Source organism: Chamaea fasciata, unplaced genomic scaffold, assembly GCF_029207755.1.
Source record: "Chamaea fasciata isolate MVZ Bird 193981 ecotype frontalis unplaced genomic scaffold, bChaFas1.0.hap1 SCAF_11, whole genome shotgun sequence".
In the NCBI taxonomy this organism is placed as follows: Eukaryota; Metazoa; Chordata; class Aves; order Passeriformes; family Sylviidae; genus Chamaea; species Chamaea fasciata.
In genome coordinates, this window is record NW_027094096.1 from 1,607,449 (window position 1) to 1,634,062 (window position 26,614).

General features: G+C 49.9%; 1 protein-coding gene across 3 annotated transcripts in view; it reads left to right on the plus strand.

Annotated features, from left to right (window-relative positions):
* The first annotated feature begins 23,797 nt into the window (after nt 1–23,797).
* Nucleotides 23,798–26,614, plus strand: part of PIK3CB (phosphatidylinositol-4,5-bisphosphate 3-kinase catalytic subunit beta) — an 87,667-nt gene continuing 84,850 nt past the window's right edge. For all 3 annotated transcript variants that reach the window (XM_066193928.1, XM_066193926.1, XM_066193930.1), the window contains exon 1: nt 23,798–23,937. The gene's annotated coding sequence lies outside the window, so the exon portion shown is untranslated. The remainder of the gene's footprint in view (nt 23,938–26,614) is intronic.

The window sequence follows — 26,614 nt, forward strand, 5'->3', positions numbered from 1 at the left end:
TGGCTCCTGACGGCTCCCCGCTGTGGAGCACGAATTTTTCTTGTGGCACGAAGGCTGACCCTCATCCAGCCCCGCATCTAGCCCTGCATCCAGCCCCGCATCCAACCCCACATTCAGCCCCACATCCAGCACCGCATCCAGCCCCGCATCCAACCCCACATTCAGCCCCGCATCCAACCCTCCATCCAGCCCCGCATCCAACCCTCCATCCAGCTCCGCGTCCAGGCCTGCCGAGGAGCTGCTGGCAGCCCCAGCGGAGAATCAGAAGCAGCGCCGGTAACGGCTCGCACAGTCCAGAAAACGAAATCCCGAGAAATGTTCACCGCCGCTGGCTGCCTGGCTACTCACACACCCCCTGGGAGCGGGGCGAGGCCGGGAGGGGTTTCAGGGGGAAGCAATTGGCAGGAGCCTGAGGTTTGGGCAGCCGGAGTTGTGCCTTGATGCGTTTTCCCCAAAGTTTTGGGGCCGTGCCCGCCGGGCGCTGCGCGGAGCTGCAGCCAGCCCCCTCTGCCTGCGGAGCAGCCGCAGGCGGGGCAGGAGGGACTCGCACCCGGCGGCCGGGAACGGCGCCGGGATCCCCGCTAGTACCAGTGAGAGAGGGGCTAGCGAGGCCCTTCAATCCATGTCCTCGTTAGATCCTGCCACGGATCTGATGTTCCCAGGGAGCGGCGGGCGGGCGCGGACCCCGCCGGACAGCCAGGGCAGGGGCAGGGACGTGGGAAGGGGCGGCCTCTCAGTCTCCGGCCTTACAAGTAGCTTTTTGCTTCCTGTGAAACCTCCGAGATACGGGGACGTTTTCAAAAGAACAGAAACAGGAGATTTTACAAGTTAGCAGTAAGGCTTTTTAAAATACACATCGGTGATGATATCTCCTGTAGATCAGCTTCCTGTCCGGCCTGTTGTAGTTCCAGTCCCAGGGAACAGTCCTCTTAACCAACTCTTTCCCCAAAATGAACGAGTTTGCTTTGGAAGCCTCCTGGTTCGCCTTTTTTGATAAACCATAGTTCAGTTCAGCCCAGAGCAGCCAGTGGTGTCTGGGACAATCACCAGTTGCCTTGAATCAGAAATAGGAACCACTTGTTTAAACATCTTAAGGTCCCAAAATCTTTAAGAGCCATCACAGAAGGGTTTGGTTGTTTTTATTTGTTTGTTTTTTGGTTTTGTTATGCTTTTTTTTTTTTCCCTTCCCGAAGCGAGAAAGGAGCAAAGGGATTATAGGGATGAACGTCTGCTCCGGCTGCTGCAAGCACCATAAGATTTTGGTTTGCTTCTCTTTTTTTTCTTTCTTTTTTTTTTCTTTTCTTTTTTTTTCTTTCATCAGTTTTTCCATTCCTTGAGGAAAATTTTTCAGTATCTGAATCAAAGAGCACTATTCCAACTTCTTTTTTTTTTTTTTTCCCCTCTTGTTTTGTTTTATCTCGGCCCTTTTTCATGTTTTCATTTAAAAAGTGACAGATTTGGTAGAACTCTCAAGTGTTTCCCATTAGAGGCGAGGAGTTCACCAGTGCGCCTTTCTGATGTTGCACATGACACGTTTTGGGGTCTGAGGCAGGACCGCGTCCTAAGCAGTCGTAGTTGGGCCAGTGCGGGGCAGTGTCGGGCTGTGTCGGGGCAGTGTCGGGCAATGTCGGGGCAGTGTTGGGCAGTGTTGGGGCAGTATCGGGCTGTGTCGGGCAGTGTCGGGGCAGTGTCGGGCAGTATCGGGCTGTGTCGGGCAGTGTCGGGGCAGTGTCGGGGCAGTGTCGGGGCAGTGTCGGGCAGTGTCGGGCAGTGTCGGGCTGTGTCGGGGCAGTGTCGGGCAATGTCGGGGCAGTGTTGGGCAGTGTTGGGGCAGTGTCGGGCAGTGTCGGGCAGTGTCGGGCAGTGTCGGGGCAGTGTCGGGGCAGTGTCGGGCAGTGTCGGGCTGTGTCGGGCAGTGTCGGGGCAGTGTCGGGGCAGTGTCGGGGCAGTGTCCGGGGCAGTGCTGGGGCAGTGTCTGGGGCAGTGTCGGGGCAGTGTCTGGTGCAGTGTCGGGACAGTGTCGGGCAGTGTCTGGGGCAGTGTCGGGGCAGTGCTGGGGCAATGTCCGGGGCAGTGTCGGGGCAGTGTCGGGGCAGTGTCGGGGCAGTGTCGGGCAGTGTCGGGGCAATGTCCGGGGCAGTGTCGGGCAGTGTCGGGGCAGTGTCGGGCAGTGTCGGGGCAATGTCCGGGGCAGTGTCGGGCAGTGTCGGGCAGTGTCGGGGCAATGTCCGGGGCAGTGTCGGGGCAGTGTCTGGGGCAGTGTCAGGCAGTGTCTGGGGCAGTGTCGGGGCAGTGTCGGGGCAGTGTCTGGGGCAGTGTCGGGGCAGTGTCAGGCAGTGTCTGGGGCAGTGTCGGGGCAGTGTCAGGCAGTGTCTGGGGCAGTGTCAGGCAGTGTCTGGGGCAGTGTCTGGGGCAGTGTCGGGCAGTGTCGGGGCAGTGTCGGGGCAGTGTCGGGGCAGTGTCTGGGGCAGTGTCGGGGCAGTGTCAGGCAGTGTCGGGGCAGTGTCGGGGCAGTGTCGGGGCAGTGTCGGGGCAGTGTCGGGGCAGTGTCTGGGCAGTGCTGGGGCAGTGTTGGGGCAGTGCTGGGGCACTGTCTGGGGCAGTGTCGGGGCAGTGTCGGGGCAGTGTCGGGGCAGTGTCGGGGCAGTGTCTGGGCTGTGTCGGGCAGTGTCTGGGGCAGTGGCGGGCAGTGTCGGGCAGTGTCGGGCAGTGTCCGGGGCAGTGTCGGGCGGTGTCGGGCAGTGTCGGGACAGCGTCGGGGCAGTGTCGGGGCAGTGTCGGGGCAGTGTCCGAGCCCGGCCCGGCGCTGCCCTCTGCCGGCCCCGCACCGCAGGGACCGGCTCCGTGTCCCCGTGCCCGCGGGGCTCCGCGCGTCCCTCCGCAGCAGCGGCCGAGCGCCAGAAAACGCCCAGCAAAGCCACGGGGGCGGGAGGTGTTTCCCAGCCCGCGGGACGTTCTCCGTGCGGTCTCGCCATGTGGGGAATTCCTGCTCTAGAAATGCGCAGTTGCACATTTCTGCTTTTGCCGGCTCCGTTCCCCTCGCGGATTCTTCTTCGCTGCTGCTCTCTCTCTCGCTGTTACCTCTCTCGCCCTCATTCCTGACAGCAGGCTTGTACCATTGCGCTGGTGTTCCATGTTTTTAACCACTGATCTCTTCTTTAAGGAAAATTTCCTTTATGTAGCAAATCGTTCTGAGCTCTTCTGTTTTGGAGCGTGGCCCCGTACAAATCTTAATAAAGTGTTGTGAAAAGCAGCACTTGGTTAGCAGAACTAGAAGGTGTCAAGTAATCTTCATAGCCAAATTTTCCTGTAAATCCATGCAAGATACAATTGTTCTTTGGCAATGGAGACTTCACAAATACAGAAAATGTGTGTACACACTTACTGACATTTTTGATAGTAAAGCTTCATTGTATATTACTCAGACCTCCCAACCCACCCCACCCCACCCCCCAAAAAAAAATCATTGTTTAGTCCATTGACCTTGAGCATAAGGACATTTCTAATTCCAAAATGTGAAATGAGAATAAAAGAAAAGGATATGGGCTAAGGAAATATCTCTTTCTATACAGTATTTGCATCTGTTAATGCATGGACACAGGACTGTTGCTAGCTTATAACAGCAGTTTGTAATTTATGCAACAAAATCACCAGGTTCTGTAGCTTCCAATGTCACAGAGTTTAAGGCATCCACAATGTATTAGATCCTACATGAATTCTAATATTTTTATATGATCGGCTATTGCCCTTTACTTGAAAAAGGAGCTATTTATAAAGTATTAGAAGAAACAGGGTTTGCTGAAGAAACTCAAGTGTGGTGGATCCTAGAGAAATGTAAGGACCAGTGAAATGATGCTGCAGTTAGAAAGAAGTCCTGAAATCTCTGTGCTGCTGTGAGCTGCCTGGCTGGGACCTGGCAGTGTCCCTGCCCTGTTTCAGTACTGCACAGGGGCTGGGCAGGGGGATTTGTGTGGGGCAGTGGGACTGCAAGGGATTCCCCACGGCCCCTGGGCTGAAGTGGCAGAGGAAAATCAGGAAGATGACTCCAGTCCTTGTGTCTCAGCAGCCAGCCCAGCTGTAGAATGAGCTGTGACATCAACTGCCAGCACAGAGATACGGACTGCAAATAAATCTCCCCTTTGGCTGCCCAGCCTGGCTGTGGTGAAGCCACTGTCCCGCCCAGTGTTGCAGTGTCAATGTGCCAGCTCTGATGGCAGGATGAGAGTTAGAGTGGCAAGGACTGAGCTAGGGCAGCTCTCTTCAGCGAACAAACTTCTCTGGCTTGATTTCCAGGGTTATTTTTTTTTTCTAATCTTTCAGCTTCTGAGCTGACAAAGACTAGAGCACAGCTGAATTTTGGACTCATTGAGCACCCACAGCTTAAGCCAGTGCAGTGGGAAGACGAGGTGCTGGCTATTTCTGGGAGGAAGGTGCTCACCTTGCCTTGGGAATTCCAGGAGTGGGAAATTTTTTTGTGGTTTATCTTTGTAGCTATGGTTATATTTGTTTACTGTTTGAGCAAGATTGAGGTGTTTCTGCAACACCACAGTACACAAAGAAGCCCCAGCTCCTGAGAGCCCCCAGAAAAAATATTTCTGTGATGTTTGCAGACTGTTGGCTATCCCAGACCGAAGCGCGCCCCGCTCCCAGAGAACTTGCCAGGACTGATCCTCCCCTGGTGCAAATCAGCACAGCAATAATGAACTCAGTGCACCCTCATGGTGTTAGTGTGGATTTCTGGTGACATAGTCAGTTGATAGCACTTAGTCCTGTGCCTCACATCACTGTAGCACATGTCATGATTTAACTTTTGCGCTTTCTCCCAGAGAACTGAGTGAGATGGATTGTTTTCTGTGGTCACTCAGTATTTTCTGGCTGGCAGTCAGAAATAAAACTCATCCACTTAAAAAGCCCAGGTGTGGCAGGAGCAGGGTGGAAGAGGTAAACCTCTGAGCACAGCTGTGTTCTCAGACTCCTTGAAGGAGAGTACCCGTGGATTTGGCACCAGTGGATCTGACACAACATGAGAACTGGTTTTCTGTATCACTTACATTATAGTTGAAATGTGAAATGAGCTCCATGTGGCAGCAGCCAAAGGAAAGAAAAAGGGGGGGGGGGGGGGGGGGGGGAAGAAAAAAAAAAAAAGGAAGCACTCTCCAAAAGTTTCGGTTATCCCTTGAAGCTATATTACAACATCTACTCTTCTAATTGAATCAGTGTGAGAACTTTTCCCCTCCATTTAAATCATTCCTAGTCTCTGTCCACTTTTCCCTGGAGACGCACACATTTGATACAAAGATGTGCCAGGGACACCCACACCTAAGGTAGGATCTAATGTTCATTTCACTGACTTAGATGCTGAGAAGGAATTGTCAATTCTTACATGCCTTTGCCAGAGTCCATTATGATGTTCCCCCCCTTCTCTCCCCTCTTTATAGACTTAGCACCAAGGTGAGGTACAGGAGTTATGTCTGAGTGAAGGCTTCTAGGTCTGTTCTGAGGATGCAATAGATAAATTGGTCATTTCTAAGGAGTTTGTTGGGATGAATCAGCAAACCTTCAAAGCAGTGGTAGCTCCTATGACAAGCGTTAACACGGCTATTGATGATGAAGAAGCATCATGGTCTCGGTGCTGCTCAAACCGTACCACCCTGCTAACCCTAACCCAGAGCTGCATGGGAGGGTTCCTTCTTCACCCATGAAAGCACAGCCCAGTCAGCATTGTGAGCTCTCATTTGTTACATTTAAAGAGTATTTTTAGCAGTGTGGAGAAAATCTCTGCATGTTTCAAAGTATCAATGCTATTACATAGCCCAAAATTACTTGACAGCTCAGAAAGCAAAAGCACTGGCTACCCAAACCCACGTCTGCTCCATAACTGTTCACATGTGCGAAGCAATACGTGATCCACAAAAACAGATGGCTCTTGTATCAAATACATGGAATCAACTTGAATTATGAAGACTTTGAAAAGGTCCTCGGTTTAAATGTACACGGCTCTCTGAAATGTCCAGCTAAGTTTAATGCAACAATTAAAACCAGATCGATTGTCAGGATTCATATAGCAGGGGTAGAGTTAATTCAGTATGAAAGAAATTAATGACTAGGAAGAAGGCAGAAGAGCAGAAGCAGCAGGAAAAGAGCAAGAATGAGTGGAGGGATGAAATGCTAATATGGGGGGTGGGGAGAGTGAGGAATGGAAGGAGGTAAGAAAGAAGTGAAATTCAGGAGAAAGAAGAAAATGAATGGGGATATGAGATAGGAAAGAGAAGGAGAGCAGCAACAAAACTAATGACACTTTGTAGTGTAGTCTGTCAGCTCTCACTTTAGAAGAACTAAGTTGGGAGCATAAAGGTTACTAATTATGTATTGAATGTATGTGGGAGGGGTTTGGTTTTTATTCATGGTTATAAATATATATATATGTGCGTGTGTGTGTGCATGTGTGTGTCCATGTAATTAGATACATAAAATGACACAGAAATTTCAGGTGTCCTGGAATCTCCCACTGTTCCCCATACTATCACTTTTCCCATCCTGCCATGTGCCCAGCAGCAGTAATGCCCTTTTCCATGCCATGCTCTGAGCCAGGGCTTTCTGTTTCACTTTGCTGTATGTTTCTGTCCTGCCCTCTAAGAGCTGGAGATGGGGGTTCTGTCTCCCCTGTCCTGCAGCCCCTAACTTCAGGGGTGAGGTATCACAGTTGTTTGCAATTGCTGTTTCCTCCTGTTGATACTCACAGTAACATTGCCATTTTGCACTGACTGATCCAAAATGTATCAAAGGTTTTATTGTTGAAATAGTTATTAATTGAATTAGTGTCATTGGTTTTGTCTTGTCTGTTCCTGTGTATGCAAGTTGCTAGTAAAATAGCATAACCTTTCATGCGTTTTAGGGCTAAAAGAGTCATTGAGTGATATTGAAATTATCTATTTGATATTCTCCCCAAGGTGCGAGGAAGGTCAGACTCCTTTAGTTCTCTCCCACACACCAGAGAGTTTCCTCTTCCCCGTAGGTATCCTCAGGTCCTCCCATGATTGTGTTTATCCCTTGTCCCTCCAGGGAGGGTCCCTTTTTGAGGAGTCCAAGGATTTTGACGTTCAGATGGATACTTTATTTTCTGGTGCTGTTGGAAGTGGCATTTCAGCATTTTGTTAGTGACCTGTACACTTCATTCCCATGCCCTGTCACAGCTGGCATTGTTCACCTTTTCCAGGGTACAAAGTGTTCTAGCTCAAGCATGGATCCCAGGTTCATTACAGTGGTTAATCTGTAATTTTTCTAAACCCAAAAAGGCCTCTGGCCATTGCTGGACCAATTCTGGTCATCTTTTCTGCTGTTTTGTATAAAAATCTGAGCTAAATTTTGCCCTTCTCCCTTATCATTCCCCTGTTTCATTTCTCAACATTCTAATACTTCTGTTATGAAGACAAGAAACAGAAACATGGACTTCAACATTTAACAATGTCTTATTGTCTTACTGCTTTTGGAAAAGGGAATGGAAGAGGAAAAACCTCACATGAGGCTATAAACAAAACAGAAGGAAGTGAGTTCACTATCCACGGGAAAGCACAGCTCTCCTGTGAAGGAGATTTTTGTTTCAGTCGAGGGGAAATGCACACTGTTCTGGTACTGAGCAGTTCTTTTCAGCAGGCTGCAATGCTGAAAAGAACTTGTCAGGAAACCCCACGTATGTGTACCTTAGGAGTGTTTCTGAAAAACATGAGACCTTTAGAGTCTGAGGCAGAATCAGAACTGCATTGGAGAGCCAGGGATGAAATAGTTTATAAACTCCTTAAAAATTCTACAAACGTAGTGATCTTTGTAAGAACAGCAAAACCCCAGATAACTTAATGTCTGAAGTTTGAGTAAGCACAAATATAACTGAGCGCCTCATTTTATTCCCTTCCTCCAGAAGATGGCAAAAGTTAGCTGGACTTAACACAGGCAGAGGGAGGCAAATGTTGTAGGGCTGTGTGCACCAGTTTCAGGTCACCAGTGGTTTAATGCTGCAGCTGGGGGGATTGACCCTGAGTGGTTTGTTTGAGCAGTCAGGCACTGCAGCTCCAGCACTGCTGAGATGCAGCTCCACAGGAGCCAGGCAAATCCCAGCTGTGGCTGCACCTTGTCCTTCTTCAGAGGGTGGGAATTTTCAGTGACATTTCCATGGAGATCACCGCCAGAAATGCAGCTGTGAGAAGTTTAAATTTTATACACCAAGTATGGAGACATGAATTGCAGTATTTGTCAGTGCTCATGGCATGACAGAGCTTCTGCTGAAGAAAAATCCCTTGAGATTCACTCCTTGAGTACCAAAGACATTAGTTCCCACTAATACAGCAGATATTTTGACTAGGACACTGTGGAGAACTTGCACTTACATAGGATCCTTGACCAAAAAAAGGAAAGAATATATAACAAGTGTACAGAAAGAAACATCAGATTAAATACAGATTCGGCAACTAGGAGTTTTTCCTTTCCATCTCAGCAAGGTACTCTGGAAAAAGGAAAGAAATATTACTAACAAGATCAAAAGAGACACAAAATAAGCTTTTATTTCTCCTGCCATTAATTTTGTTGCTATATTTAGCTGCTCTGGTAGTTTATAATTTCAGTATTAGGAAAATATGAGTGTATTTGGGTAAAGTAATACACTGAAGTCAGGAGGCTTCCTGCCAGCAGAAAGGGAGAACAGAGGACTGCTTGTTTAAAGAATGGTCCTGAGGTGGTTCAGCTTAACCTGATGCTGATCCTATGGTGAAGTTCTAATTTGATTCCAAGCAAATTTGTCCTCACAACTTTTTTGCCTAAGGGTTTTGACAGCTGCTGCAGCTGCTGGATCGATGCTCTGAGAGGATTTGTGCCCATGGCCTTGGAAGGGAAGGGAGCAATGGCCAGTTTGACAAAAGCCAGCACACCAGGCAGCTGTGCTAACAATTCCTCTCTTAAAATTCTCTCTAAGAGGAGCCAGGCTGTGTCCCTAATTCACAGAAAGCTCCAACTCTCTTCTTAGAAGGGCAGGGCAGGACCAGAGGTGGGGACCTCCCACCCGTGCTGCCTTTATGTGGAGCTTTGGGTTTGGACAAGATGCTCCCATTTGAACACACATTTTCTCCTTTGGACAGTGTTCAACAGACCAGCCACATTGCTTGATCCACAGTAAAGTAGTGGTTGTGTCTTCTGTTATGAGAAAATGTTCATGTCACGGTTGACTTCTGCAAGGTCATATCCTTATTCTTCAAGCTGACTGGGAAATTTTAACAAAGTGATTCCTTGGCCCTCCACTCCCTGAGAAAATACAAGTGTATCAGAACAAAACCTTGATTTTTTTTTTCATTTTGAAGTCTCTTAATATGTCAAAACATTCAGTTTCCCATCCAGAAGCAGGAAAAAAAAAAATCATGTTATCTCAACATTTTTGGCCGAGCTGAGTTTTCTGGGTAAATTCAAATGTGTAGAAGGAATATTGCCAACTGGGTGTTTTTAGCAGCATGAGAAACAATACCAGGCACGGGGAACGACCCTGTATCGCTCCCACTGGAATGACTCAGCAATGCTCCTTGTCAGGAGCCGGTTCTGATGGGGCAGGAGAGGCCCGCAGTGCCAGGGTGTGAGCTCCATCCCCGGCTGCGTCAGCGATGCTTTCCCTGCCTGTGCAGCAGAGGAAGCAGGCACACAATAGCTACAGCCTCACCCCTGCTTCCTCCCCCAGCAGGGCATTACCTGCCTGCCCACTCCTCTCTGCTGGGTCACCTTCCTGTAATCCCCCTGCTCCAGCAGCTCTCACTGGGATAGAGCGAGCTGTGATCAAAATCCCACAGAAACGGGACCATTCTCTTGTGCTCTGCTGCAAGCTCTGAAGAAGCTGCTGCAGTGTTAATGGCTCCTGCTGCCAGATGAAAGGAGGGGAGTATTCAGCTCTAATAAGTCAACAGATGTTAAAGCAATTTCTGCCTTCTCTCTTCTATTGCTCATCAACAGGAACGTGCTAAAGTGCTTTTTTGCACCGTTTAGCATGTGACATTTCAGCACATCTTGTGAGTGTGCATTAGGAGAATGGAATGTTACTATATTTGTACTTGCAGATTTGGAATGAGAATAAAATCTGGAGAGATGTAATGTGCACGTGGAATGTTTTCCAGAGGGGTTGAGGCTGAGGAAACCCAGCACAGTGAAGCTTGAGCTGTCTTGAAACTTCAGGCTGCAAATGCACAGAATCAGAGATTTGAAATGGAACTGAAAACTGTAGAAACTTGAAGCTGTTTCTCCAAACCCTACTTAATTGTGGGATCACAGACGCCACTGTAAAATACTGAAACAATGTGCTTGATTTTTGCAGTTACTCTGAAAATACCTTGTTCCTTCCTCTTGTCTCCTCAGCTATGGGTGATGTCCCTCTGGCTGGTGGCTTCAGAAGGGCTATTTTTAGGGAAACCAGGCTTTTACTGCTGAGACCTGGCAGGGCCCTGAGACAGCCCAGTCTTGCCCCTGCACATCAGCACGATCTATCCCCATGCCCTTTCAGCAGTTTGCTGTTACATCCCTCCTTGCCCATGCAGTGAGGTCCCTGGCATCAACACAAGCCTTCAGACAGCAGAGCTGTGTGTGTCTCGCGTGTGTCAGGGTCCTGAGGGCACCAACAGGATCAGCCTAAACAGGCTCCCCTGGGCCTTCCAGCCACACCTCTGTCCACGGCCCAGGAGCCTCTTCCTGCTCACCCTGGAGCCTTCAGTCTTGACCTGAGCTACATGACAAGCCCAGCCATGGTCACAGCTGTGTCAGGTCTGCACCCCAGCTCACAGACTGACATTGTGGTCTGGCCCTAGCCCTGCCCTGTCACTGTGGATCTGCCTGGGAAACCTGGAGGGGACTGGCATGTTGCTGGAGCAGAGAGGAACCAGCAGCCTCGAGTGCATTTTGATATGGAAGATGGGTCTTCGGAGAAGGGCCTTATGCTTAACTCGCCCCAGGAGAAATTGAGATCTGTCCAGAGATTAAGAAACACCTCTACGAAAGGTGCAGAAGCTCTTTCCTCATTGATTTGTGTAGAGAGAGTATTTGTGCCCTCAAAAGCGGAGACGAATAGCAGAGGCAAAACCGGTAAAATCTTTCTTCCTCTCCTCTCCTGTACTTCTCCTCAATCAACTTATTTGGCTGTTGCCTTTCTTTTCTAGGTTCATTTCTCTGCTCCTGCTCCTGTCTTTTTTAAGAGTAGCATCAGCTTTCAGGTGTCCTTTGCCTGCTCAGCCTCTGTGCTGTGCTGACAGGGCTGTTTCCAGAACAGGTGGCTGAGGCTGCCTTTGCAGTTAGCAGGATTCCAAGGTTGAACTGCTTTCCTCTTTCCACAAGACCCTTAGACTTTTTAATTGGTGAAGCTAAAATGAGCATCTTAAATAAGCCCACAGCTTCCAGAGGTTTTCCACTGCAATTCAGCCACTTCTCTGGCCAAGCTACAGGAGGATGTATTCCCTCCTGAGGCCCAGTCCCATCACAATGCCCCTGTCCCTGCCTCTTTTGCAGAGGCAAACTGGGGCAGTGCTGCAGAAGGGCTGTAGCCAGACTGGCCTCCCCAGGTGGAGTGTTGGCTTTAAGGCGGCAGGAAGAATGGAGCCCTGCGCCCCCAGCGCGGTGTGACCGAGCCGGGCGTGATGTGACCGAATTGTCCCCATCCCGGTGTGACCGAGCTGTCCCTATCCCGGTGTGACCGAGCTGTGCCATCCCGGTGTGACCGAGCTGTCCCATCCCGGTGTGACCGAGCTGTCCCTATCCCGGTGTGACCGAGCTGTGCCAATCCCGGTGTGACCGAGCTGTGCCATCCCGGTGTGACCGAGCTGTCCCTATCCCGGTGTGACCGAGCTGTGCCTATCCCGGTGTGACCGAGCCCATCCCAGTGTGACCGAGCTGTCCCTATCCCGGTGTGACCGAGCTGTCCCTATCCCGGTGTGACCGAGCTGTGCCATCCCGGTGTGACCGAGCTGTCCCTATCCCAGTGTGACCGAGCTGTCCCTATCCCGGTGTGACTGAGCTGTGCCATCCTGGTGTGACTGAGCTGTCCCTATCCCGGTGTGACCGAGCTGTGCCTATCCCGGTGTGACCGAGCCCATCCCAGTGTGACCGAGCTGTCCCTATCCCGGTGTGACCGAGCTGTCCCTATCCCGGTGTGACCGAGCTGTGCCATCCCGGTGTGACCGAGCTGTCCCTATCCCAGTGTGACCGAGCTGTCCCATCCCGGTGTGACCGAGCTGTCCCTATCCCGGTGTGACCGAGCCCATCCCAGTGTGACCGAGCTGTCCCTATCCCGGTGTGACCGAGCTGTGCCCTCCCGGTGTGACCGAGCTGTCCCTATCCCAGTGGGACCGAGCTGTCCCTATCCCAGTGGGACCGAGCTGTCCCTATCCCGGTGTGACCGAGCTGTCCCTATCCCAGTGGGACCGAGCTGTCCCTATCCCGGTGTGACCGAGCTGTGCCAATCCCGGTGTGACCGAGCCGGCAGTCCCGGCTGCCGCCGCCAGGTGTCGCCGTGGGGCGCGGCGGGGCCCGCTGAGGCCGGCGCCGGCGATGGGCGGCGGGAGGAGCCCGGGGCCCGAGGGGCCGGGGAGAGCCGGGGAAGCCCCGAGGAGCCCGGGACCCCAGGGGCCGGGGAGAGCCGGGGAAGCCCCGAGGAGCCCGGGGCCCGAGGGGCCGGGGAGAGCCGGGGAAGCCCCGAGGAGCCCGGGGCCCGAGGGGCCGGGGAGAACCGGGGAAGCCCCGAGGAGCCCGGCCCAGGCGCAGGGGCTGCGCCGTCTGCCGGCCCATGCCCCCGTGCCTGCCCCTCCCCGCCGCAGCCGGCTGGAGCCGTGGCTTTGCCGGCACGAAGATCACAAACAGCATGGTCAGGACTTCGGTCCCAGCAGATGTGTGTTTGTAAAGTGCCGGCTCTGCAGGGGCCCTGACTCTGCCGGAGCGCCTGAGCGACAAAAACACTGCGAATCCGAACACTCGGTGAGTTCGGCAGGTGTGAGGAAGCTTCAGCAACGGACAGGTGTGCGGTCAGTGGTCACTGCAAGTGTGCGATCACTCTGCACACCCACCGTTATGTGTGCACACCCACTGTCACTGTCACCTGTGCACACCCACCACTACCTGTGCACACCCACTGTCACTGTCACCTGTGCACACTGTCACCTGTGCACACCCACTGTCACTGTCACCTGTGCACACCCACCACTACCTGTGCACACCCACTGTCACTGTCACCTGTGCACACCCACTGCCAGGGCTGTGAGTCAAGTCACGAGGGCACTGCTGCCAGCTGCAGTGGAGCTGAACTTTCATCTCCATCTCTTGTTGAGGGGAAATCAAGTGTTAAAATGCAGCCCTGGAGAATCCTGCTCCCGTGTGTATCATTCCCATAGCTGAGGTCCTTAGGGCTGCTGGCACGTTCTCCACGGGGATTTCAAAAGGATCATTTACAAATACCCAACTGAATGTTTACTACCTTTGCCCTAGGTGGAATCAGACCAACTAATAAATACACATACAATCCTTTTTGGAGGAGACTCAGCTCAATTGAAATCCGGTGGGAACGAGTTCCATAGGTTAATTATGGGCTGTGTAGAAAAGGATTTTATAATTTAAAATGTTGCCTTACAAATTGCATTGAAGTCATGTTGTTCTTGTATTATTAAAAGAGGGTAATCAGCCAGCCCAGAGCTGACAGCGGGACTTAAACAATACGTGTTAGTGTCAAAACGTGTGAAGCGTAAACAGGACTTGGGTTACTGTCTACTCTTGTTAATGTCCAGACTTTCTCTAGACTCACTTTAAATTTCCCTGTGAGAAGGTACTTCTTTTCTTCAGATTTGAGTTTTCTACCCTTTCCATTTCCTTCCATATCCCTGTGTTCAAACGTCGAGACAGGAGAGAGCCAAGCTCCTACCTCCTCTATTGAATGCTTCTATCAAGTCTTCTTTGACTCACTTGTTCTCTTTCCTGGGAAATCCCGGTCTTTCAGCCACCATTTGAAATTTCCCAGGCCCTGTGTCATCTGCATATTGTGAAGGTAAAGAAGCTGACAGCTTCAGGGCTGGTGTTTTACCCTGAAAGCAGGCAGGGCTGTAATCTTCCTCCCTTCCACTTGGCACTGCTCATGATATTTTTCCACAAGCTAAGGAGTAGTTGTTGTAATAACAATGTAATTACAGGTGTACAGTGCTCACATATCTGAGATTCCTACAAAGATTTTTTTGTTTTTCTATCCTGTACCTCAAGCGTCCAGGCACCCTGCTGCCTTCATTGACCACACTCATTCCCATGACGGCTCTCCAAAGCTGTTTGCAGTCATACCCAGGTAGATTTTGTACCAGCACCATTAGCTGTGAGCAGCTATGTCTGAAAACAGCCGTGCCTTAGTGCTTTACTGAAGGACAATTATCTCTTAAAATGCCCAGACTGGGTTGGCCTTTATTTTATCCCTGTAATTGAAATTTGGCTTCAAGTGTGTCTAACTGCAGCCAGTAAATAGAGGCAAAACACAATTCCTCAGCAGTCATTCATTCACCCATTGACCAACAATGTCTCCAGTGATTTATTTGATGACTGTTGCTTGGCCGTGGAGGAGATAGGGCGAGCAGTGGGGTGACAGGAGCACTGATGAAAGGGCAGGTTCAACTAAGAAGCAGCTAAAAAATTTGGAGAGAGCATGGGAGATGAGTGTGTGTTGGAGATTGGAATACAGATTTCTCAAAGGACTAGGAGGGGACAGCAAAATGTGTGTTTAAATAAGCTAGCATCCAGATTTTGCCACCCCTATTTAGGGTTACCCTAATAGGCCAACTCTCAGACTTTACTGAAGCCCTTGTAATGCCTAGATTTTCTTCTCTTTGGATTTTGTCCAGGGAAAGTAGGGAGCAGCTATCAGTAAGTTTTCAGTAGTGCCAGGACATATGAAAATAATATAGCATTACTCATTTTAAGAAGTGGCAAAATCTGGCCTGTAGATATCACCGCTGTTTTCCCACTTATCCAGAGTATTGGTCACATGCCAACAGAAAAAGCTGCCAACTAAAACGTTTTAAGAAAGGAAACACTGTTTGAAGCCTGGCAGTAAATGTTTTCCTTCCCCTGAAATATGTGCTGAACATATATAAAGAAGGCAGACGCAGGGGTGTCTAGTGAGGTTTAACATTTTGTAATCATATGGATGAATTTGTTAACATTTTCACGCTTTGTTCTTTAATAGATGAACATTGTAACTAATGTTTTTAGTTAGAAACAGTACAGAAACACTGAAAACAAGAGACAGTGTAAAGCAGTTGGATAAATCCATTAAAAAGGCAGTAGTATAGCATTAAAATGCCAACACCATGAGTTCTTTGTTGGTTTAAAATTCCTTTGCTGTTCTGCCACTTTCTTTGTTTCTTTATGCTCCTGTTTTTCCTTGTAACTGAAAACATCAGATGACCACGAGGGATGAATGTGCAGCGGTGCTGCCTCCCAGGATGTGTAGCTGCACCCTCTAAGCCCAGTGTTACAGCAGCCAGGATCCACGTGGCCGATTGTTTTGCAGACATAGTGGTGGCGTATTTATGTATTTCTGAACTTGTTTTTCAGGCTCTGTGGCCGCCTGCGTATCGTGGAGCTCGATGCTTAACAACAGAAATAAAGCACTTGTCAGGCAGCAGCAGTGCGTCAGTGCAAAATGGAATTCTCAACACGAAAGTTTACACGAGGCAACAACAAAATCTACTGTGCCATTCTGTGAGGCAACAAAGGTAATTTGTTATTCAACATAATGAGGACTTGTGTGTGATAGGCAGTGGTGGCTCTTGGTTACAGGGCATTGACATCAACAAGCACATGCAGAGCTCACATATAAGAGAATTGCTATGCATAGCACAGAATTCACAAGCTGGGTTGTTATTACAGGGGGTTTTTTCCATCTTAAAATTTGCAGAATAAACAAACACATTGAGACTGGTCCTGCAGTCTTTTATGTTATGGGTAGGACCTTCCTCATTTCTTTTTGGGTTAGTCTGTGTCTCAGACTTGACCATCAGCCTGGGGGCCACGAGGGCAGGGTCACAAGTGTCATGCATTTCATGTGGCTCTGACACATTTGGCGAGCCTGCCAGCCCACACAATGACAGGGGAAGGGCGAGTGCGGGCGGAGAAGTTAGACACAGTCACAATGCTGTTTGCTGCTGCCCAGAAGTCCGTGATGCCTGATCCCACATCCTCCACTGCTGCTGTTAGCACTTGCACTCCCACAAGGCAGTTATCCTTTCTGGTGGGAGGCAGTGGTCCTGCACCTGTTTTGCAGATAAACTGCAGTGTGCAGGCTGAGTACAGAGCTGGGAATGGAGCCCTGGCTTAGAGAGCAGCAGGGCTCATCTGCTTTGCCATATCACCTTTCAAAGGAAATCTACCTGCTGGTGTGATGGGGCCTCTTCTTGATGATGACTTAGGCTGCTCTCTGCCTCCAGAGCTGGAGCTAGACCCAAAGATCCTGTTTGCTGACATTCCAGCACTGTCTCACAACAGCTTGTGTAACGCACTGTCGGGTATGTGTTCTCCTGGCCCACGCTGAATGTTTCCCTTGTCATCCTGCTGAAAGAGAGAGTCTGCAAGCAATCTCTTCCTGAGAGTTGCAAGGGAGAGAGTGGGATTGAGCTTCACTGATGAATTATTGCAGAAGAAATAAGGAATCAAGGCTGTGCCACACGGTCTGCAGAGGACTAAGCTCAAGTTGTGTTGCTAACCTTTGTCTGGGCAATCTGCAGGGTTGGTTCTGTTTCTTCAGTGTACATGCAACACTGTAGCTTGTGCATGACACTCTGCAATAGCCATAGTTAAACAAAGAGTGTAGTTCCAAGAGTGCCGTGTTAATCTGGAGTAAACGCTTGCTTTTTGTTTCAAAAGCCTGGTTGGCCAGACCACGTCAGGGGAAGCTGCTCCTGCAGAAGAGTCAAAGACCCCCATTGCCTGGTGTGCTGTGCCTTAAGCATCATTGCCAGTGGCAGGATGTTGGAGTTGTTCTGACTGTGCCAGTGACTCAACAAGGGCCTGATCTGTTTACTCCTGCTAAACAGGAGCCCAACCTCTTAGCACAGTTACAACAGCAGTACAAATAAGGGCAAGCCACCAAATTTACCACTACCTTGGTTAAGTTACTTGACCTCTCAGTGACTTGGGCTGTACAGGAAAATCATCATTATGAACTTGCTCTCTAGTGCTCAGGGTTTTAACCAAACACACAGAAACAGCTAAAGAAAAGCAGCAAAACAAGCACTGCTTTTGTGGTTTATGGTGTAATGTTGGACATGACACTCAGGTCAAAGTATTCAAACTAGGATGAGATTGAGAAAAATGTTGCTTTTGGTGCTGGAGAGGTGCCTGTACTGTGCCAGGTGCCTGCCATTCAGCAGTGGCCTCCTCACATTAAGAGATAGATGGGTTTGTCTGGTCCCATTTTCTTATGCATTTTTTTTTTCACAGCCTCTTGAACAACAGGGATCTAGTCCTGACTGAAATATTTTAGGAGCCACTGTGACAGAAATACTTCATGATGATGCTGGTTATTTTAATTTAAGACATGTTAATTTAATTACCAACCAAAGTACTTAAATTAAGTCTAACTAAATTAATATTGCATCATAAGAAGCACTAAGATTCCATACTGTGAGGATAAGAAGCAAACAAACCAATGCTTTCATGCAGAAGATGCTATCTGACATTTGCATAGATATTGTGTTCGTAATTAAAGCCATCCTTAACGTGTAATGCTTTTATTGCAGCCCTTGCTACTTTGTAGCAGATCTTATAATGAATGAGTATAAAAATATCCCAGGGACTCTAAAAAGCATTGCAGTGACTGCAGAAAATGATCCTCTTAAAGTAAACTCCGCAAGCATCCTTGCTTTTTCCCAGGGAAACACCTTGTTAGCATCCGTCAGGATGAACGCCATCGTCCCTCAAGAAAACGCTGATCCCGGCAGAGCGAAGGCTTGCAGGTGCGCGGCCGGCTGGCGCTGTGCGCAGTGAGGGCAGAGTGTACGGAGTGTTCTCCGCAGAGCCGCTGCTGCTTGGCTGGGTCTCGGTCCGTGGGGAGATGCGCGGCCACTCCAGACAACCCAGGGTCATGGGGAGGTGCGCGGCCACTCCAGACAGCCCAAGTCATGGGGAGGTGAGCGGCCACTCCAGACAGCCCCGGTCCGTGGGGAGGTGAGCGGCCACGGCAGCCAGCCCCGGTGAGCGGCTCCCGGAGGGTTCGCGCTTGGCTGCGTGGCGGAATTGTACAGCGGCAGCGATCCCGTGGCAGACGTGCCGCAGGCTTGTCTTTCCGCCTGAGTGCAGCTACTTGCAAATGTCCTGCTGATTCTTCCTCTGCAGCACTGCTTTCAGGACCATTTCAAGGTCAAGGGTGTTAGCAGCGCTGTGGGTGCAGTGCTGCCTCTCAGACGGCGAGGCCCACGGTACAGGGTGATTATTTCTGATACACTCGTGCGGTACCTGGTGCACTGAAATGTTGTTTTCCCCACACCTTGCTTCTCCTGCCTAGCAGCAGCACGGTTCATGTGACTTTTGAGCATCTGCCAGCCCTGCTGTCTGTCCCCCAGCATCAGGCACAGCAGATGAAGGAACAGCTCAGTAATGATCAGCTGAATAAAGTATCACACACAGAACTTGCACTGTTGCCACCAGCAGATTACCAAAATGAGATTGAGAACAACTGTTCAAAAACCGAGTTAAGAGGGATTTTCACATGTAAGCTTTTGGACTCAGATCTGGTATGGCAGCAAATGGGTGTGTGGAGTTGTGTGTTTTAGGCCTCTACTTGTGTTTCCAAGGTGCTATGTCAGGGTCAAGCTCATCTGGTTTGGGATGGTGGAATTTGCTCCTTGGAAGGAAGCCTGCTGCCTGATTTCTCCGTGTGGATGGGGTTTTTTTACAAATGGTGTGTCTGTATTGCTTTAAAGTCAGTGTTGTGCCAAACAGCACTTATAGAAAAGCCTTTTCAAAAGTCAGGAATTTGACCATCACAGGATTTGGCTGTAACCATTAAGAGAAGTGAAAATTAATAGATATTCCTTTATTCTGCTTGCAGCAGATGCTTCAATGGGTGACTGTCAGAGACAGGATGGGTGTGACTGTCAGGGACTGACAGGTGACCAACCAACTTTAGTTGACCAAATGGATAGTTTTTATGCTGTAATCTAAAGCCAGCTTCAAAGCAGGTGTGTTTGAGGTATTTGCCAAGTGCTAGGGCTTGGTAAGTGCTGTGAGTGAGTAAGATGAAACTTTGAATTAACCGTTTGAAAGTCATAACAGGTCGAGTATCTAATGAAAAATGAAAGAACGAAATTAGTGGGAGCAGGAGAGTTCCCACCAGAGCACCAAGAGTTCCCCAAGAGCAGCGGGCAGTCCCTGCAGGGGCAGCTCATGTGCTCTCTTCTCACAGCTGCTTGCATCTTCTCCTCTCCTCCCGAGACTGTGGCTTGGCTTAGCTTTCACTCTGTTTGTTGTCAGTACAGGCTGATTTGAATACGGTCCGAGTGAAAACAGCTACAATCTCAGGATCTGCCCGCAGGAGAGTTTCAGCTGTGTTTTCAGAAGTGGTCATGCAAACAGTTCTCTCCTGGTAGTCAGTTACCTCCTAGTCCAGCCTTTCTTATTTCTTAGCTACAGAGCACAAAATGCTCAGAAATCTGCTGCATTCATACCATACAAAGTTCACTTACTGAAAGGGAAATGTTTCAGAGTGTTGTACAAGGTTTCCCCTGTATTTCCTAATCCGGGACTTGTGATTGCCCCAGCGGACTCCCCAAGCAGCCCTGGGGAGCAGCGGCAGCTCTGCCCCTCCGCCTGACCCCTCTCCTCTGTCCCTTTACTGGCCTGGGTCAGCCCGTGGCTTCCTCTTTACTCTTCCTCAAGGGCTGCTCACTACCTGAGCGTTGCTGCTGGGTGAGAATGGGCAGTTTGGGGCTGCTTCTCCTCTTCCCACAGCGAAAGCAAAATGCTGAGCACCCCCATTCCCACAGTGACCCCATGCCAGGGTAGCGAGAGCTCTCGGTGCTCTTGCAAGGTGTCAGTCTTAGCACTTCGTGTGTATTTGTGAGGGGAGTCTTGGCTGCTGTGGGGTTGGCTTGTGAGGCTCCAGATCTTTAAAGTTACGTTAAGAAAATGTCAACTGTAAAAAACCCAATACCCCCCCCCCCCCCAGTTTTAGTTCTTATTAAAAAAAATAAAGAATTTAAATTAATAATATACAATAAAATATAATTTTTGCCCTAATGGTTGCACAAAAAAATCAGAAATTAGATGCAGCTGTAACCTAATACTGTAGGCAGAAATTACCTGATAATTAATAAGAAAAAAATCATACTCTAAAAGTTATTTTCATGATTTCAAATGCTAAGTGCTGCCAGTATAATTTCTTTCCTGACTAAATTCAAGACAGTGATACTGCTTTCTCCTCCAAATAATGTTATAACAATATGTAAAATATGTTTAATACTCTTAGTTCATTAGAATTGGGCAAGCATAGGCAAGCAGAAAATGCAGAACAGCACAAAGCCAGTTCCTGGTGGACTTCACAGGACCATCAGGACATTCTCACTGCTTATCAGAAAATATGTAAATAGCTCCTGCCTTGCTTGCTCAGATAGGGAGGCAAGATCTTTTCCATAAGCCTTCTTCCAGGAAACTCACCCTTCTCAAGGTGTGTGGTGAGAAATGATAGCAAAAGAAAAAGCAAGAAGGATAAAAGGCAACACTAGATAGACAAGAATACAAAGGGATCCTGGGAAGCAGTGAGGGAGGGGTGTGGGTTGTCAGGATCTGAAGAATGCTGAAAACACTGATAAGGTGAGATGAAACCTTGGCTTGCAAGTTAGGCCAAGGAGTGAAGGAGTCTGTAAATTAGGCCAGGCAGACAAGCTGTCTGCGGGCTGAAAAATCCAACTGTGGCAGTGGACATACAAAACAAGATTCCTTCAAGGCAAGGGCAGGAAACTGAGCAAGTGGGATTCATCTCTGCAGCCAGTACCTCGGTGCCTATTTTTACCCTTTAGGCGATGCTTAGGTGACACAGCTGTGTTCAGTGCATGGGGAACAGCCTTACTTGGACAGCGCCAACTGTACAGGGACGGCTGTGGAGGGTGGAAAAAGCGAAGTCTTAGCTGTGCTCTGTCGGAGGAAATTGGAAATTTGGGTTAAGGAACTATCTCAGGAACACTCAGTGAGGAATTGGAGCCAGCAGCGCCCTGCTGCTTACTGTTCTCTGAAATTTGACACATTAGCTCCCTTGACATAGATGGTCATACCAGAATGTCCAAAGGAAGTCGAGTCCTTTCAAAGCTGGGTTTAACCTACACAGGCCATAAAAGCTACTGCTAAAGTGCTGGCAAAAGTCAGTCATGGAGAACTATGCTGCCAAATCTGTAAATCTGATGCAGATATAAACTCAAAAGCACCAACAGTCACTGAGAGTTACTGGTGCAAAACACTTCCTAAGATCCTGACTGTTTTTCCTAGTTGCTCGTTCTCAGCTGCTCAGGTTTTCATCACATCTGTCATTGATTCATACCGGTGTTAGGATAGGTGCCTGGATAGATGCCTCAATTTAGATTATTAAACTACTACTTCTAGATACAGAAGTAAGTCCTGTATCTTCTGTTTTGAAAAAAAAAATAAATTAACTGAACATATCCTTTTTTCTTGAGGAAGGAAGTTGCTAAGAAGTCACAAGTACGTTGGGAAAAGATGCCAAACTCTGTGTTTTAGCCTGGATAAGTTCACTCATCCCACATGTCCAGTGGGAAAGAAACTGGAAGTGGTGGGAAGGCAGGGGCGATGCAGGGAGCACCACGAGTGGACAAGGGAAGGGGGTGTCTTCCTGTGGTGTGGGTTTATGCCAGGTGAAATTGTGAATGAACGCTGACTCTCCAGTTTCTGTGGCTCCAGGTGGAAGCTGTGTGTACAGTGCCTCAAGCACCCCTCCACAGGAGAGGGCTGATGTTGCAAAATGCTGATGTAACTGGACAAGCACAGATACTTGTCCAGGGAGAGGGGAACCGGCATCCTGCAAAGAAACGGCCAGGAACAGCTGCTGCCTGGGTTTTGTTCCATGTTGGTGGGCAGGGACAGCTCAGCTCATTCCAGAGGACAGGGGCAGAGAAGAGATCTGGCACTGAGGATCCCCAAAGAACACCCATGTGCATAGAGAGGAGCCTGGAAAAGGAAATTCCAGGTGGAGGGTGCTTCAGGTTCCTTTGTTCTGTGACAGTGGTTTTTCTGCCCTGCTCAGAATCTTATTTGTGACTAGCACAATAGCTGTAGGAGAGGTCTGGAGTTGCTATTGTTCATTGCAAGCTAGTGCCCAAACCACGCATTAAAAGAATGTCAGGCGTCAAAAATACAACTGTTGCCATGCTTTTGGTTCTCATTAAACCTTTCTTGCAAGTACTAAAATTTACAAGAAATCATTCAGTCAAGTTCCTCTGTTGCTGAACACCACTCTTGCTGCTTATGGCAGACAATAAAACAGGAATATAAGGTTCAGCTTGCCCTGTGGGATGTTCCAGGGCAATTTTTTGGATTCAGGCTTTTCTTAGAGACCGTGCTTGACTTTGGTTCAGCAGCTGAGGCCACTCTTTCTGTGGGGGCTGCTCACTGTCCTCCTTTTAGCTTCCCAGTTGCCTCAAGTCTGCTGGCAGACGCCCCGGCCTTCCCACCAAATCCACGCTGCAGCCTGCAGGAGCAGAGCTTTGTGCTTTGCCACCTGACGCGTTGCCGGGTGTGATGGCTGCATTTGTGCGTCTGTCACCGCTACACCTGAAGCGACAGTTTTTGATTTATCAGAATGCCACGTTCCAAGCAGCGGCCTAAACCTCGGGGAAGGCTGGCACAAAGCGCTGCTGAAGCGCAGAGGAGAGTGAAGGCCTTGATTTGGTGGGAGGTCAGCCAAAGCCACACGGACGTCTGTGTGGGCTGTGGGCAGCTGCTTTCTGCCGTGCGCTAGTGCTGGGCTGGCTCAGGCAGGGCAGAGTATCCCCTGGTGCGGCAGGGCGTGCCTGTGCGATGCCCTGTGTCAGCCTGAGGGGCCAGCAGGGCTTTCCACAGCAGTTTCTGTGGCAGGTGGAGGCCTGTGGCCGGAGTGATGTTTGTGAGGAAGGCTGGCCTGCTGAAGGCCATGCTGGGAGCTGCTTGGGAGGAGGAGGGGAGGGATGGCAAGGCAGCTGTGCCCTGGGTGCGCTGTGGCAGACGCCGGCCCTGCATCCCCCCGCCTTGCCTGGTGCTCTCCAGGCAGCTCCTCTGAGAGGCTGGCATGAAACGAAACAGCAGATTTCACTGCAGTAATCACCTTTCCTCAGGGAAGGAGATAAAGGAACAGCTGGGTAACATTTGGAATGACTCAGTATTTCACTACCAAGTGCAAAGTCACAGCTGAAAAGATTATGCTTGTGAACTGAGAGGGCTGGTTGTTGGTCTGCCCGGGGTAAAGGTACAGTGTGGTGCTGGGGCACTGCCAAGCTCTGGTGGCAGTGGCAGGCTGTGTGTGGCAGCGGTGGTGGCAGTGGCACGCAGTGTGTGGCAGCGGCGGTGGCAGTGGTCGTGGCAGTGGCACGCAGTATGTGGCAGCGGCAGTGGCAGTGGTGGTGGCAGTGGCACGCAGTGTGTGGCAGTGGCAGCGGCGGTGGCAGCGGTGGTGGCACTGGCCGCTCAACAGCCGTGGCCCGGGCGGTGCCAACGCCCCGGGAGAAGAGGAAGCGTCCCGGAGGGCAGCGGGCCGTGCGGGCCCCGCGGCCCCGGGGCTGCCGGCGGGCTGCCGCTGTCCCGGCGCCCGGCTCGGGGCCGGGCCGGGGCAGAGGAGGAGGAAGAGGCGGTGGCCGGCCCGGGGCGGGGCGGGCCGGGGCCGGGGACGCCCTGTCGGTGCGAGGCTGCGGGAGGCACTGCCGGGTAGGACCGCGGCTCGCGTTACTGCTTTTGCTTCTTTCCTGACCTCCCCCGACCGCTTCCCAGGAGCGGGAGCCCCGGCTGAGCCTCTGCCCGTGCCGGAGCGGGCCGGGATGTCCCCGCTGAGCGCTCCCGGCTCTGCCCTGGCCCCGGCCCTGCCCCGGGCCCGGCCGAGGGCTCGGCACCGCCCGGAGCTCTGCGGGCACTCCTGGCTGCGGGGCCGGAGCCAGCCCTGCTCCTGCTCCCTGACCGCTCCTGGCCGGCTCCTGCCGCCGGGACTCGGGCACGTCCCCTCCCTCTCGCTGCTGGCGCTTTTCGTGCTGGGAAAAGCTCCCCAGTCCCGCTGCAGTGGCAGCTTCCCAATCCCAGGTGAATCCCCACTCCCTAGGGTGCTTCTGGCGTCTCTTTCCCGTTTCGGGGGGAGGAGGTGGTGCGTTAGGATTGAATAAGATCAGATGCTGCTGCATCAAAAAGAAACCAGGAAGAAAAAAGAAGCAGAAGAAAGAAAAGAAAAGCACACCCACCAAGGAAATGTGACTACAGTGGCTAATTTACCAGAAAACAAAGGGAACAGGGCCTCCAGTTGGGAAACTTTCAAACCTCAGCGAGGTCTGGCAGCTGTTGGGAGTGGGGAAGTGTGGCTGGCAGCGTGTCTGAGGCTGACACCTCCTGCCCGCCGGCATGTGTCAGACCGTTTAGGGTGTTAATGGCAAGAATTCACCAATTAAACAACATTCCATCTCTTTTTTCCTGAAATGTTTTCCACGTGTGCTGTCCTAAAGGGTAACCTCAAAATTGTTTTAATGATGTAAAGCATTCATGTTTGTCTGTCTTCCTCAGCAAGGTGCTTTCCTTAGCTGTGATTCATCACCCTGTTTTTCTGTTCCAATTAAGCCGCTCACTTAGAGCGCTGAGACGATCAGTGTCTCATCCTATGAGCTGGGCTCAGCATTATCAGTGAGTTTGTCCTTCAGAGTGGGGTCTTGGTGGACCGGAGGTGTTTTCAGGCTCACGCTATTGTGCTTTACTGGCAATTATAACACGAAGGAGGTCAGCGATCTCTTAAAGCTGGAGCAGACTGGGAGGGGTCTGATAAGAGTGGAGGCTTGATTGCGAATGCTTGTGTGCTCTTGGGTTGCTTCTCGGAGACTTCATTTCCCATCAGAGAGCTCAGACAGCTGCCGAGGTACCGAGTTTTGCCATTAGGGTTGTCCACTGCCCTCGGATCAGAGTCTATATTAAAGGCTTACATGCAGTGTTCCAGTAAGAGTTTTTGTACATTAAACATGAGGATCAGCGAGTTAATCTTTGACGTTGTCAGAGCATACCCAGGGAGCTCAGTCCCTTTTGGCAATGAGTGACCAGATACTGGAGCTGAGACGCTTGAGGAGGGGAAGAATTCCCTTGCAATTCCCAAGCGTGGAAGGGGTCTGGCAGTGGTGGGCTATGGCTGCTGTTCTTGGAGTCTCCAGTGTCCTGCTCATTCCACTTTTACGAGTGGCAGCTTCAGGAGTGCCCGGAAATGGTGAGGAACAGACATGATCACCAAATACGTTATTTTGCAGAAAAAATTAAAGCAAAGCACATTACTTTTGTCAACATTTGCAGTAGACTTTCTAAAATCATGAATACTTTTAAACTGACAGCTTTGACTGAACTGCAGCCTGGCTTCCCTGACCAGGCTGCATCTTCCCAGTGGTGTCATCACCTCCCCTCTAAATGATCTCACACCTTGTGGGAGATGTGCTCTGGCAACTGAACCACAACTCCTGTGAGGCACCACTTCAAAAACAAGTTTTTGTTGAAAACAAAATCATAGTAGGCCTTGGTGTTTTTAAAAATTAAATACTAGATAGAGTGAGGGTTTTTAATGGAAAGCTTTTTTTTTTTTTCTCCCCAGGAGAAAGACACAATTTTCAATAGAAAAACATAAAGAAGGGAGTTTTTGGGCTAGACCTGGGCAGCAGTTCCTAAGATCCAGTATTAATGGAGGGATGAGGAATGAATGCAGTCTATCTTGCCCATTTCTTGCCTTGACATGAGTGAAACACTGACTTGCCACGTTGTCCTGGTGGGGCACTCTCTTCCCTAAGAGTAGGAGGAAATGTAAATCTTTCTGCTTTGCTCCTAAAGTCTGCATGGTGCAGGTGGATATTGCAGTCCTTTCACGCCTTGGTGGATTTGGTGCTGTTTGCATACCAGTTGCTCAGTTCCTAGGCTGACAGAGCAGTGCGCAGCCAGGTTTATTTCTCACACTTTTGAGGCATGTATCAGAGTTTTTTGGCTGTGGAAGTTCTGCAGGGATGCTGTGTGCTGCAACAACCAAGTGCTGTTTCCAATGAAAAATGCAATGAGCGGGTTCTAAACTTAAAAACAATAGGTGTCTTGCTCAAAATAGTGGATTTTATTTCTTCCTTGTGTAGTGTTTCTCTAACTTGCCAATGAATTTTAGCCAAATATTTCTGGCTTGTCCTTCAGGAATCCCACTAAAGTCTGTCAGAATGTGGCTGGGAACCTTCCTCAGCAACATCTGGGTATGAGCAGTACTGGAAACAGGATCCTAGCCGAAACAAACCTTGTCTCTGAACCATTGTGGTTTTTCTAATGAGATCAGTTTGCCACCTGCATCTCTCTGGGGTGTGACTTCATTTTAGAGATTTTGTAAGCATATAAACAACAT